This window comes from Buteo buteo, chromosome 6 (assembly GCF_964188355.1).
Source record: "Buteo buteo chromosome 6, bButBut1.hap1.1, whole genome shotgun sequence".
NCBI lineage: Eukaryota > Metazoa > Chordata > Aves > Accipitriformes > Accipitridae > Buteo > Buteo buteo.
Genome location: NC_134176.1, coordinates 14,221,326 through 14,233,884, shown reverse-complemented (window position 1 = coordinate 14,233,884; position 12,559 = coordinate 14,221,326). Strand labels below are relative to the sequence as shown.

At 43.0% G+C, this 12,559-nt stretch overlaps 1 protein-coding gene across 5 annotated transcripts in view; it reads left to right on the top strand.

Moving 5' to 3' along the window:
* EVL (Enah/Vasp-like) overlaps positions 1-12,559 on the top strand; it is a 159,336-nt gene that overhangs the window by 59,553 nt on the left and 87,224 nt on the right. The window lies entirely within an intron of this gene.

Here is a 12,559-nt window from a genome sequence, read left to right as displayed (position 1 = left end):
AGTCTTATCACTAAAAAACCAAATAGAACTGGAATAACTGAATTGGGCTTAATTTGTTTTCGTTACTGCAGGAAAGACTTATCAATTGATGTCTTTCAATTAGGTTTTCCACTTCTTATTGAATATAAGTTGAAGGACTAAGGGATACTGTTTACTCTTTTTTTTTTTTTTTTTTTTCTGGAATAAGAATGTCCTTATACGGGCACCAAAATACTATAAATGAAAAGGATTAAATAAATTTGGCTGGTGTTTGTGTGTAAAACAAGTCTTACATGGAGATCATGCATAAGTATAACCAGTTTCTTAGTTTGCATAAATAGTTTGGCTCATATTGGCTCAGCACAAGTGCAGCCTGTGGCTCTTCTAGCTCTTGCTCAAGTGATGCTCTCTGCACCCCTGAACGAAGGAGACACAGAGAGGGTCACAGATGGCTACCAAGTTGGCCAGTACCTTTAGGAGTGAGCTGCTGTTGTGGAAACGTGAGTCGCCACAGCTCACACTGAAGATACTGTGTTACCACACTGGCTCTACCCTCCTTGTTTGCTGTAACCCTGCTCAGCAGGAGCATTTCATCCTCTCCCTCGCCCAGCAGTGCTGGCTCTCACACTGCTCCATGCAGTGTATCTGAAGGCACACTTCATTGCACACTGTGTTACGCTTCATTATAATGAGCTGGGTGCTCATTAGAGCTTCACAGTTATAAACAGAGCCACAATTTTGCTTGAGGCACATGGTAGTATTAGTTTGGTACCTGGAAACTAACCTTATCTCGACCTGGGTTATGTCGAAATGTAAGTGATGTTACTTACTTGTAACGTCTGAAGTGGATGATATAATTGCAAATGTTTATAAAATGTACAGATGAAAAAGTGAAGGAAAATGTAAATCTACAAACCCCCTTATTGTCTCCTACCATTCAGCCAGCCCTCTGCTTCCTGGCCCTCTGGTGTCATGGCCCGTACAGAGGGACTGTGCCCTCATACCTTGGTTCCAGAGAGCTCCCATCCTGGCAGAGCACGCTCACTTCCCAGAGATCCCCAAGGGTTTTCATCATACCCCTTTTTCTTTTGTAAGTTTATGCATCCGACAGTTTGTGCGACCAGCTAAATCAAGAGGTCGCTGTTAATTCCTTCTGATAAATCCATGGGCTGCCTCCCCTCTTTGGAGATGCGGGTGTTGCCGTGGCGGAGCAGGTAGTGCCGCGGTTCCAGCCGGCCTGCGAAGAGCTCTGCGGTTCGGCTCTGCCTCCGAGTCCTGCTGCTCAGGGCAAGGGGCCTCCCTCCGCTGAATTGCATCTCGTGTAGAGCCTGTGATCTGAGGAGCACAGATGCACGTAAAGCGTGAGTCTTGTTTCTGGCACGTGACTGAGATTGCCCTGGGTTTGAAGAGACTGATGCTCAAAACCTCTCTTGAAGGGATACTGGTAGAACCAGTAAACTGGAATTTGGAACAAACCCCTCTCTTTTCTGAACCTTATGCTCATCTGAGAGTTTTTCAGTTCGCCCAGCACCAGCCAGCAAAGCAAGTGGGGTGCTTTCATAGCAGGGAATGGTAGATCCCACAGGTGCCACAGCCAGTTCTCTGGGTGTGAATGTACATGCTGCTGAGCGAGCAGTATTCTCCCTGTTTTCTGGGTAGTTCCTATTAAATCCTGCAGTGCCTTGAGACTGCAAAGTCAGAGCTGGGCAGTGAGCTTGGCAGCAGTGAGCATGGCAGCATGCACGGCAAGGGCTGGTGGTACCTGCCTCGGGCATGTCACAGACCAAGAGAGCCCGCAGAGAAACCAAGACATAGAAAACCTTGTGTATCAGCAGGTTTTATTCTCATTTTAAAAACAGTGTGAACCTAACTCTAAGTGGCAGTGGAAGTGAGAGACTGAGAGCGATGAGGCATACGGCACACCAATCGATAGCTGTTGCTTTATTCTGTTTTCCCTTTTCCCTTGTTCTGGGGCAGGCGAGAGGACTCCTGAAGAGCAAAATGCCTCTGTCCAGAAAAGATATGGAGGAGGGATGGAAAACCAGACAAACGGTAAAGAGTCCACTAGCTGTGTAACACCAAGCTGGAAGCTGGAAACCATTCCCTGTGCAGGCTACCATAACCATCGGAGTGAGGCAGGGAAGTTTTGTTTTCACACATCACGTATTTCAGAGGAGCGTTTCCCAAATCCACGGTCTGATTTCCAGCTGTGGTTGTATTATTAAGTAAATAAGGACCATTGTCTGGGTGTTAGAAGCCAGTCAGCCTAAGCAGAAAGAGATGAGACAGGCAAGGAAAGCAGAAATATTGAAGAGAAAAGGCTCATGGCAAAAAATGCAGACAGTACTTTGGAAAATGGTTCCTTGAAACTAATGCTCCTAACCCAGTTCCAGTGCCCATCACGGGAACGCAAGCGGGATTTGAATAGGGGTCTCGGAGGTCAGTGGTTTATCCATTAAGCTGTAACTGCCTAAACTGAGTGTGCAGCCCAAGAGACAATTCAGAGCTTTGCCTGATTTGTATTCTGTTTGCACTTCGGGGAGTTGGTTTCAGCAGACCAAATAACGCTGTAACGTTGCTCAGCTGGTAACACACCAATTATAAAGTTCACTGTGAGAGATCCTGCTGTGAACCGACTGAAGGTTTCTGCATCAATTTTGATTTTGGTAAGCTCTTCAGGCGGTAGAGAGAAGCCACATGGACGTAGGGGAAGAGCTTGGAGGTTGTGGCAATTTATTAAATCTTTCAAAAGTCTTGTGGGCTTTTTTTTTTAATTAACAACTTAATCATAATACAGCTGTGGATGCTGATTTCCATATTCTTGCTTGGGCTGAGAAATAATGGTTGCCACACCTGAAAGAGGAATTTGCCTTTTGATCCCACCTGGCTGTGGCTATTAGCATTACTGTAGAGGCTGGGCAGCCTTAACGCTGGCCAAGTGGAAGAAGATGTATTGCAGGTGGTATGTTGCTCCATCTTAGAAACCCTCCACCACCTCATCTCAGCCCTCCTGAATTTGTTATCTTGGGAGACAGTGGAGCTTTAGGAAGTTGAGAAAGGCCTTAGCAGGAAAGGAGAGTTGAATTACTTTTGAAACTTTCCCTATTCCCTGTATCCACCTCTCCTTTCTGTAATTTGTTGACTTGTGAGTGATTTTTGGTTCTCTTTTTATTTTTATTTTCCAAAACATTTTATCAGTTATGCAAAAGAACAGTTCTAAATATTTCAGTGCTGTTATAAGAAAACCAGGGTACTATTATGAAAAGCACGTCTTGACATATAGGCTGTTGAACACTCCCAGTCTGTATAATGGCTCAGGGGCTAAACTTTTATGTTAAGCTTTGGGTGGGAGGGTTATCTTCTGACAAGTCTGTCTGAAGTTCTGACAAAAAACCTACATGTTTTAGGCAGTAAAAAAATGCCAGAGAACTAGAAAGTTATACTCTTGGAAAAAGTATGTAATTCCGAATATGAAGGAGAGGACAAGATGGGGAATATTGGAACTATAAAGAACTTCCACCCTTATGAGGTGTAACTGTGTTTGCTACTACTTACCAAATGTAGGTTTGAAGTCAAAGGAATTTATATGGTCTTTTTTTACAGCTCAGCACCACAGAATAACTGAGTCTTCCATTTCTCATGGTTATTCAAAGGTCATTTGGTTCTTTATTCTTCTTAATCAACATTAACTTGAGGAAAACTCATTCCATCCTCCTCCTTTTAAATTGGTATAGCTTTCCAGATTGGCAGAAGGACTTTAAATTACTAGTATACAGTTTTGGAAATTTTACTGAAAATTGCTTTGCCTTAGATTTTTATTTTTTTTCCTCAGCAATTTTCCAGTCATGATACATTTTGCTCTGCTGGACATTGTGGCTCGGTAGAAATAAAGGATGTGGCTTCACAAAATCCTGACATTTTACTAGACCTGCTTCCTTTTGGGGCTCAGACAAGGGTCTGTATTATTTGTCATCTTGTCGTGCAATGGTCTCCAAAGTGAGGGGTGTGTGTGAGACAATCCACTGGGGTATGGGAAGAAGATACTAAAACTTCAGTAGTACATGTATATAATTTATAAATATATATTGAGGTGCATGAAGTTTTTTCTGATGGGGTATGCAGTCAAAAAAGTTTGGAGATTATTGTTCTAGTGGCTTTTTAGTTACTCTGCAAAAAATGTGGAAGAATCTTTGTGAACTCTGACTTGTGCAAATTGTCACAAACCATAAGAATGTCTTCTCAATGTTGTGGACACACATAATTTCATGATAACTCCAAAACCTGCGATATGGCCTGTGAGATTGATGATGATCATTTTTCATGCAGGTCCCAATGCATCCTTTATGATTGCTTTCCAGCCTTTTTGTACGTTCAGGTTTCAGTCTTACAGGCGATTGCTTTCGTAAGATTTAATGAAATCAGCAACAGGCTACGTGAAGCCAAAATGCCTAAATTTACTGCCTGAAGTGTTTTTAGTAGAAGTTTAGTCCTGGATACTATAACATATAGACATCAGTGGTGCAATGATATTGTATCTGGCAATAGCCTGAAGATGATTTTAAAAGGGACTGCGCATGCCATTGCAGAGGCTTTGGCGGTCGTTGGCTGCGGATGGAGGAGCTGGTGAGGGTACTGGTGGAGGTGAGCAGTGGTTCTTTGGGAGGCTCTCACCACCAACCTCTCTTCAGTTTGCTTTACTAAGGAAATAAGGCTTAGGCAGTTGCTTCACCTTTCTGTCTGCCCCATCCTTTTCCTTCTCTCTACCACCTTCCCAGTAGATGAGCAGCAGACTCGGAAGTGTCAGCCTAGTTTGACAGAGGAATAAAAGTCACTGGTTTGTGAGACTCAGCAAGTGGATGGAGAGGAGAGTGATTCAGAGCGGAGCCCTTCCCGAGATAAAGGCCGCCTGTGGTCTGGCTGAGCAGCCGCTTGCCACCAACATGCACGTGTTGTGTAGCTGGCCATTTAGTAGACACTTAACTCCTGAGAAGTGGTGCTGTGTGGTGTCTCTGCATGACGGGAACGTCACAGGGGACATATCAAAGTCAAGAACATCATTTTATAAGAGGTGAGAAAGGTTGCTAAGGGAAAAAGGGTACAAATCATGGGAAAGCAAAAGTACTTCTGCCATTATTTGAAATAATCTTTCCTCTTTCCTTTCGTCTTTGGTGTCTTGTGCATTGCAAATAACGTGCAGCTTTGATTTAGAAAAATACATAGTCATCTCGCAAAATCCCAAACATTGCACGCAAACAAGTCTGGTGCACAAATGTGCTCAGGGATCCTGTTTCAATTTTGGCACTCATCGAATATTTTTATCTGCCAGCCAATGGGGACAAATCTTTGCCAAGAAATAATGGAAGGAGGGAAGGAGGGGGAAAGCAGGGGGCTGCCAGGATAATTTTTGTTTTGTTAAGTACTGTCAGTAGTTTTGGACAACGGATTTGATTACTGCACATCTCTATTCACTAGCTCTCCTTGTGTTTATTTTTACTAAGATAATCTGAAAATTATTGTTCTTGTGAAATTTAGGGGACACACCCTCCCCCCACTGATTACTGATTTTTTAGTACAGTTTGTTTACATTTGGTGCTCTTTTATGTCCACCTTGAAGAGGGCTGTACATTTTCCATGATGGAAAGCTACAAATGATCAGACCTGCAATGTTCACTTTTTATCAGAATGAAGATACTTAATCTAAATACATACTATGACTCAGTTGTACAGACTGTTGTTTGTGCCCAGGCGTAATTTGTTATTCTTCCTAGCTGAAGCATATCTGCAAATATCGAGGCCACATTCATTGCCCGTTGTCATCAGTGCAGACACTGGATTTAAGATGAGGCTCCAATAGCCCAGTATCATTTACCTTGTTTTACTGCCTGACCGATGACAGAGACAATATAAAAGATAAGATTCTGCTGCAGCTGAAATTACTAATGGGAGTTTAGCAACTTCTGCAAGGATGGAGTAAGTATCGAGTCATGCAAAACTAGCTGAGCATCCTGTTAAATGTTGTAAGGGATTATTGTAAAAGCTGCTACTTACCTACATGGGACATGTAAAAAGTGGCAGGAGTAGGGATGCTCTACTGCTGTTACAGGATAGAGCTTCCCTGTGTGTCTGCTCCACAGTGTGTTACGTGGTAATGAAAGATGTGGTGAGCTGACGTGACAAACTGCTGACCATACCCATTCTGCCTTCAGGCGTCCTTCTGCAAGCTGAAGTTTCCCTGTGTCCGTAAGCCAACTATTCTTTCCAACCTGTCCTATTCCGAGAAGCGCAAATATCAGAAACAAGTGTAGAAACAAGGCCAGGCATTCTTCATCTCGGTGTTAACCTAGTCTCTAGTCCTCTTATAACCTCAACAAATGCCATCCTAGTGCATCTTTCTTCCCTCAGCAGTAGAGCTCACCAGCTTTCGCAGCCATCCTGCGCAGCACAGCCTTCACTTCACTATTGCGCTCTGGGCCCTGACATTTAATGGATGGTGTTGCTGTCTTGAAAAGTGCTTTCCCAATTAATAGCAAATGTTGTCAGTCTGGCAACCTGAACATCAGGCAGGCACATGCCTGTAATAAAAATGCAGTTAAATGTAATTTCTGATCATTTTTTGTCAGCTTCTTCCCCTCCAATCTCTTAAGCTGTTTTTACATGCCTTCCTTTCACTCTAGCATCCCTTAATGTCAGAAAACCTTTCCTTATCTTCACACCTGCTAGGCTGTACCTCACTCATGCATTTGCCTTTAAAAGGCTTATGATAAAAACAATTCCACAGGGTTATGGTGCCCACAACAAGCTCTAGAGGTGTCTCATGATGCAAGTATCTTATCTGCTCAGTAAAACATGTTTGAATTACGTTAGTTCGTGGTGGAGAGCATTAAATAACAAAGGTTAGTACTAGAAATGAGCAAGTGCTAGTTTTTGAGCAAGAAGCTCCTAATCTCTCCTTGAGACTATGATAAAGTTGGTATTTCTTGTTTCAAATCGAAACCCCAGAAATTTGTATGGCCTCCCCATAAATTAGGAGCTATGAAAAATAATGTATGCAGTTCAAATGCCCCCTGCCTACAGCTGCTGTAACCACTTGTGATAATCTGTTTACTAAAGTCTAAGGAAAAACGCAAGCTGAAAGCGAAAAGACATCTGCTGTGGAGCAATGTTGGGGGATAGCATATGCTTGGTGACATAAATATGAGAATGTTTTTCAGCTGGTACCCCAAGTGAGTTTATATTGATGCTTAGACCATTGCTAAAGGCTCTTTAGATCAAGGTCATTGATTTGCTTTACCATTACAAAAGTTATGTGGGAAAGCTAAGTACACCTCTTAAAATCTGCAGTACAGAAGAGGATTTGAAAGTCTATACTTTTTGATTCTCAGCCTCTGGAGAAGACAGGAGATGATAACCCTTGTCTGAGGCTACCCATGGGAGCAGTAACTTAACTGCTGCCGGAGCAGGTGTGGGTGCTGTGCCTGCTGCTGTGACCATGGAGGTACCTTCTGCCTGCGGCAGGGAGATGCCCGTGCTGGTGGCTGCAGTGAGGCTGATGAGAAGATACGGTCTTTTGCACCACTGGCTGCCATGAAACAGCATGGAAATGTTTGTTCAATAAGGACTGTAAAATGTCCCAGGCACTCAGGACTCTTAAGTACTTTCATACTTTCAGGGGAACTTTTTCTGGCAAACTTTGATCATATTAAATAAATTTCCCATGATATCATAACGCTCCATTTGTTATAAATGTGCTGATTTGCGGATGTGCAATTAGCTGACTCAAGCAAAAAAGCATTATAGATATCCTGTGTATGAAGTGGCAGTTTATTTCTCTCCATATGGTCTATAGCTTGTTCCGTGCTGCTTAACGTGGGGTCTGGGCTTACTGCCCATTGCTCATCACAGTTTATAGAGAGGAAAATTGAAGGCAGACACAGAGTTAATTCTTTGCAATACTGTTATTTCCTTAATGCAATACCTAAGCTGTTTGCATCAGCCAAAATAGACGGTCCTCTTGAAAGCAGGTGAGTCCTGACTGTTCCCTCTGCAGAGTGACGGGGTGGAGATGAAATCATCTTCAGAAAGAGCACCAAATGAATTGAGAGTCAGGGGCTTCCCAGCAGGAAAAAATAAGGCTCCCCAAATCTTGCATATCTCACCTCCTTTAAAAGATTTGTTGGGGGTTTTTTCCTGCCATATTCTTATTTATCGCTACTTGAATGGACCTATACCAAGTGTTAAGTCTTGTCTCTTTTAAGTCCATGGCAAAACTTCCTTGGACCTCAGCAGTGATGGGATTGCATCCTAAATTAATATTCTCACGAAGATTCTGATTTATAAAATATGCTCAGGACAGGAACAATTGTTTTGCTGTCAAAGTGGCAATTAGCACCTTAGCTCATTGCACATTTCTAACTCTTGTAATACTAAAATATATTCTACTCTCCTCTCCAGTATCTCTCCTGCTCCTTTAAAATGAGGGAAAAGCATGAAAAAAAGTGATTTGAGAGAGCAATAGCATATATTAACGTACAGGGTTAAACTTTCTGAGGGCAAGGAATTTTTTTTGTCTCATCAGCATGTTTAGCAGTTGCAAATCTCAGTGTATGAGGAAATGTCTTATGTTCAAAGACTATTAACAGCTGTGAAATTAGTTTTGCAAATCTGAATATATAACTGCATATTTTATATGCTGTTATGCAGCATTTGTGCATATATTCATAACATTATCTTGTGGCTTATGAAATTGGAGTTGTACAGTTTCAGTGTGAACTTTCAGATTTCTTAATCATGAGGTCATTAAACGAAAGACATTGCCATATGCAAATTTTGAATTTTGTGCAATATAATAAGATGCCTTTGGGGAGTAACATGGAATTAAAAACAGCAGACATACATGTATAAAAAGTTATTTGGAAGGTGTCAAATATGTGCTTATTAAGAAAAAATGTTTTAATAATGTCTGCGTTCAAATAGCTCTTAGGTGGTTACAGTTTTATTTTTGTATTATGATTGTGATAGTCTTGGAGTATGCACAACACATTCTACAGTGCATCATTTCATTCTTAAAAATTAACTGGGTTTTGTATCTGGAGATGAGTCATTTTGAGGCAGAGATGCTCAGCTTTCTGTGTCAGTCTGCAGCTCTAAGGGTTGAAAACGTATAACATTATTGTCTTATACAAATCATGATTCATCTGGTCATGAAACTCTCCAAAAGAAAGCAAGTACAGTACTTGGATGTCTTTGGAACATGAAAGCCTAGTACATGGCCAGCAGACGTGGTGCTCGGAAACCTATGGGAATATTCACGAAACTGCAACTAAAGCCTTGCTTCTGTGTTCAGGAATCCTGATCTCACACAGATCTCAACACATGACTGAAATAATCTGTTTATCCAGCATATGTTCCTTTGTGAGGACTGGATAGAAATCAGTTACTGGGTCTTATTTGTCATTTGTCTCAGAGTGCTGTTTCCTTCTAAGTGCTCCCTTTCTAGTCCAGGGCCGTGGAGGCATTTTAGCAATGCAAAGGGGTGATTAGAGGCACTTCTGCTGGAATGTATGCTGCTGTGCTTAATGAAATTAATTTGGCTTATGACGGGGGCACTGAGAGGCAGTGCTGGGCTTTGTCCCACTCACTGTCACTGTTCCCAGCGTGGCATTGGATGTGTCAGTAGTGACCTGCTCTTTGCTGTGCTTTGGGCATGCACAGTGCTAGCAGGAACTGGGGGGAGGCTGGGAGTTTTCAAGTGTATTCAAAGGTATTTGTCCAGGAGAATCAAATCTTTAAAACCAGATTGTTCTAGCTGATACTATTGTAGCTGATATTTGTGTGCAAGGAGAATCATATCTGCTTGGTTTAGCAGGACAACTATTCTGACAACTAAGTGCTGTCTCCTTCCCCCGTAATCAGTGACCATATCTATCCCAGACACATGAAATCAGAGAAATAAAAAGGCTGCTCAGATCTTTCCTTAGTCCATCTTCCCAAATGTCTCTGCCTAGAACAGTGGAGCCAGTGTGGCTGATCTGGGCAGTTAGTGATTTGAGTCCATAGTTATTTGCATTTTTCAGGTTATGTCCTTCTTTTCTAATACGTGCAGTAAAGTATTGTTTACACAGACAAACTCTACAATAATAGTCTAAGCAGTGTATGAGCTATACAGAGGAACTGCCAAAAGTCAAGTTTTAAATTCGTGAAAAGCAGGATTTTTGGAATGAAACAAGGTGGTGCCCAAAATCCACCCAGATCTCAAAGCAGAAAGGTGTAGTATGAGGAAAATGCAGCCAAATTGAAATCCCAGAAAAGTGATAATGAAGGGTTCCATTAAACAGAAAAAAAGACATTAAAAAAAACACAGCATGAAAAGCTTTGCTTAAATGTCAGTGGGAACTTTTATTTCTCGTTGAGTTTTAAACTTCCCCCATCAGCTGAAAACCGAAACCCTTTAGTCATACAGAGATGTTCTGCAAAGCAATCAGAAGCTTCAGCTAATGGGCAATGCACTAGCAACCGTGGATAAACCAGATTTTGATGCCCATGTTTTTACTAGGTGCCATTTCACCAATAGTTTCTGCAGGTCTTTCAGTTGGGCCATAAAAGTAATTTTTTATAACAGGAAAAGCAGTGAGCGTGAAAAGCACTCTGCTATCTGCTTGGGTGGAGCAGCATTTGTAGCTCTTGCTCCCCAACAGAAACTGCACTAAAGAGTTTATGTAGCTGGTGTGCCTTGCCAAACTCAGCCTATTTCTTACACTTCTCTCTTCTTGCTATATTAAACACGGGGCTAAGGTTATTCACATGTATGTTGCACTCTGAAACCACTGCAAGGACGTGAGGGATTGTGTGATCTTCTCAGGGCTCTGCAGGTTTCACGCTCATTGATGGAGACTTCAGAGCCTCTGGTGCTGACTCCCAGAGAAAGCCCACGTGCATGCAACGTGACATGCTGCCTCGTGGTAAAATCACAGGTCCTTGCTGTGTTTCCAGCAGGTCTTCAAGAGCTGAGCAGCTCTGCCATTTGTGGGGTGCTTTGGGAGGCCACCTGGGCACCATGGCTGCTCCAGCTCACTTTCAGGCAGATGGGCAAAAGGGATCAAAGCACGTGAGAATGATAACGTTTTGTGCAATGGTTTACAGGAGGGAGGTGGTTCATTTTCATTGCACTTAGGGAACCGGGGTCCGATTAGGTAACACGTCTGTTCCTGGTTTGTGTAATGCCTGGGTGGGCACAACATGGCTCAGCAAAATGCTGAGTGACACACACAGTGACATACAAGTGGGTGCAAACCTTCCTATCCCCTTCCACACGCTGATCCTGAACTACCTTTCTGGGAACACATCGTGGGGTGGCTCAAGTAATGTCATGGGAGGAGTATTTTCTTAAGCAATGTGTGTTAAAAAGTGATATTACAGTAAAGGACGTAAAGAGGGAGTGCTGGTGATGGTCAGGGGTAGGGAGAGGCAGTTGGGATCTCTGAACATCCAGTGGGTTTGTTCTGCAGTTGTTTGCATTTTGTATTTGCACTGTCCATGTTTGCGTAATCACAGATAACAGGTGACGTATTTAGACACGTTAAGAGAACTTGTGAGCACACTGACAAAAAACCACCAAAGATATTTTCATGTGAGAACGGGATGAAAACCCCAGCTTTCTGTACTTGCAGCCAGACCACAGCAGGGTCCATCCAGTTCTCCCCGTCATGTTTTCCCTCTGCTGTTAATCTGCTCATGCCATAATGCACCCATATCCTGAGCAAAGCTGGGAAGACTAGACAGTGTTTTGAGGCATTTACATCCATGTGTACAAATTTGTCAAACCAAGGGATGGAGACAAAAGAAGAATGATCTGTCTCAAGGGCCTCTGAGAGGGAGCTTATCAAAACCACTGCAGTTTTACCCCAGGAAAGGTAGCACCAAAGTATTAATCTGCTGTCCTGGTCTCCAAGACCTCCAGTCTTTTTGCTGCAATATTTTAAATTATTATTTCTAAAATTGCAAAGTTTCCATTTGTATTACTAGACCATCTTGCTGCTATAGCCAAATGGCAATACCCAGTTAAAGAAGCAGCAGAGCAGGCAAATGAGAGCCTGCAGAGATACGAAGGGAGGTGGAAGCGTTACTGCAGGGAAAAAACAACCTGCCTGTTAACAGGAACGTGGATGCATGCAAACACCTATGTAGGCAGCTCATGGCAGGGTGGGAATGAAGGCTTGTAGTCTTCCAGGGGTCTCTTGCAGGCACAGCACGGTCAAGGAGGCTTAGTTTTGCAAGGAACTCTAATTAAAAAAGAGAGAGGATGGTACACAGAACTAATTGCCTGAAAGGCAATAGCAGATGGCACGTCTTCTACGGCAGAAGCCGTGAGATGAGGTATCCTCCTCCTTATGGCTGTGATCTCCGTAGCAGTAACTTCAAGCCACGTCCCGCGTGCCGTTTGTGGGAGCCTTAGCACGGGGCAGGCAGGCACGCAGGGAGAGGGGATGAAGTCCCATCTTTGCCGTCTCCAGGGACCAGCTGGCTGGGGGCCTGCCCGCTGCTGAGCCAAACGGGGGCTCTCCCGGCTCCTGGTGATGGAGGG